Source organism: Apteryx rowi, unplaced genomic scaffold (genome assembly GCF_003343035.1).
Source record: "Apteryx rowi isolate R43461 unplaced genomic scaffold, aptRow1 scaffold_1913, whole genome shotgun sequence".
In the NCBI taxonomy this organism is placed as follows: Eukaryota; Metazoa; Chordata; class Aves; order Apterygiformes; family Apterygidae; genus Apteryx; species Apteryx rowi.
In genome coordinates this window covers 2,826-4,732 of record NW_020448212.1, presented here as the reverse complement: position 1 = coordinate 4,732, position 1,907 = coordinate 2,826, and positions in this window count along the sequence as shown.

Here is a 1,907-nt window from a genome sequence, read left to right as displayed (position 1 = left end):
GGGGGGGGTTTCCTCTGAAAATGGCTCCCTGAATCCACACAGGCACAAATCCTTGGATGAGGTTTGAGCCCATGGGCCGGGCTGGGTCTCTGTGGGCCTTTTGGGGTGAAAATCCCCCCCGAAAAAGCACTTCCCCTTGTGCCCTGTGTCTCCCTGCAAAGCACGAGCAAACCTTCTTTTTATTACTATTTTTTTCCCCCCCGGGAAGGGCACCCAAACGTCCTAATTTCAGGAAGCTCCGGAGGTGGTGCCGAATTTCATCAGCGAGGAAAAATCCCCGTCAGCGGCATTTCCTGCCGGGGGCCCCTGTTCGCCTCGGCGATCGCCGGGCCGGGCGTCACGCGCTGCCACCGCGCGCGGCCTGTGTCACCCGGACGTCCCCAAAAACGGGGGAAATGTGTGATTAAAGGCGCCCGGCCGGGCCGAGGCAGCGCTGCCCGCGACGCGCTGACGCATCGCCCAAGCGCTTTAACGAGGGCGCCGGACCTGTTTCGGCCCCTGCCTGTTTTTCCAGGGCGTTTCCTGCGGGAGAAGATTGTGCTGGAATATTTTGCGATTAAGACTCTCGTAGCTCTATTTATTTTTATTTTTTTAAGTGTTTCAAAGTCGGGGGGGAATCTTCACGTCGGTAATGGGAAGCATTTCGCAGTTAATTTGCAAGATTACTGCAACAGCTCTGCTGTAACCAATGATTTGCGCATTTTTTGGATTTTTTTTTTTACCCGTGAAAAACCCTTCCCTCAAACGAGCAGGCTTTAAATTTATTTTATCGGGGAGGAGGCAGCGAGGGGTTGCAATCGCTGGCTGCACCAGCACCCCACAAGCTGCCTTTTTCCAGCAATTCGGCCCGTTCAGCGCTCTTTTGGGGCGTTTTGCATCTGAATGGTCAATCTGGAAGGGGGCAGCGGCGGCAGGAAACATTCAGCCGCCTGCTGCGTGATGGAAATTTTCAGCAAAAGCTTTTCTTTTTTTTGCCTTTCTGTCTCAAAGGTGGTGGTGGGGAAGGGATTGGATGGAAACGCTCAGTTTTTCCTGGGATGCTTTTAAAATTTCCTCAAAATCAGCTTGAACGAGGCTGTTTCCATCTTGCTCCGGGTGGAAATTTTCGCCCTCATTGAGCCTTTGTGTCCAACATCTCTTCCAGGCTGATTTAGCCATGTTTGGTTGCTGGATACCGACTGAAAACACGTTATTTAATACAGAACTCCAGGCAACGCTTCAAAAAAATCATCGCCAAGACAGTGAGGGGGGCATTTCGGCTTTTTGTCCATATTTCCCATCTTCAGCCCCCGAAATGGGGGTTCACCCCTCACAGAGACAGTTTTTGAGTCGACCCTGGGGTGAAACCCCCCCGTTTATCAACCCGATTTGATTCATTAACGCGCCATTTCCTCCTAATCTGCCCTCCCCTCCCAAAAGAGCGTTTTTAATGATTTTTTCACAGCAAAATTACCCTAAAGGGGGGGGGGGGAATTACACCTCCGAGATCCCCCCCCCAGCTGCCTTTAATCCAGGCAAACCAAAGCGCCCCTTAAAAAAAGGTGCCACATATATGCGCCCCCTCCCCCCCCCCAAACTCGAGTTTTTCACTTTATCGCCTCCCTCGCCACCCCCGTAAAGGCCCCAAATTAGCGATTTTGGGGGCGGTGACGGCGGCGCGGAGGGATCCGCCGCGTGAGGCGGCTCCGCGGCCGGTTCTAACCGGCTCCAACCGGCCGCAACCGCCGCCCCCGCCGCGGCTGCTGGTGGCGCAGTGCGGAACTGCGCATGCGCAGCAGCCCCCCCCCGCACCGGGGGCAGCTTGCCGCAGTGGTGACGGGGAGGGGGTGGCGGCAGCAAGGCGCCTGGTCTCCCCGCCTGGCCGCCTCTGCCGTGCCCCAAAGGGGCCAGGAAAGGGCAAATTCCCC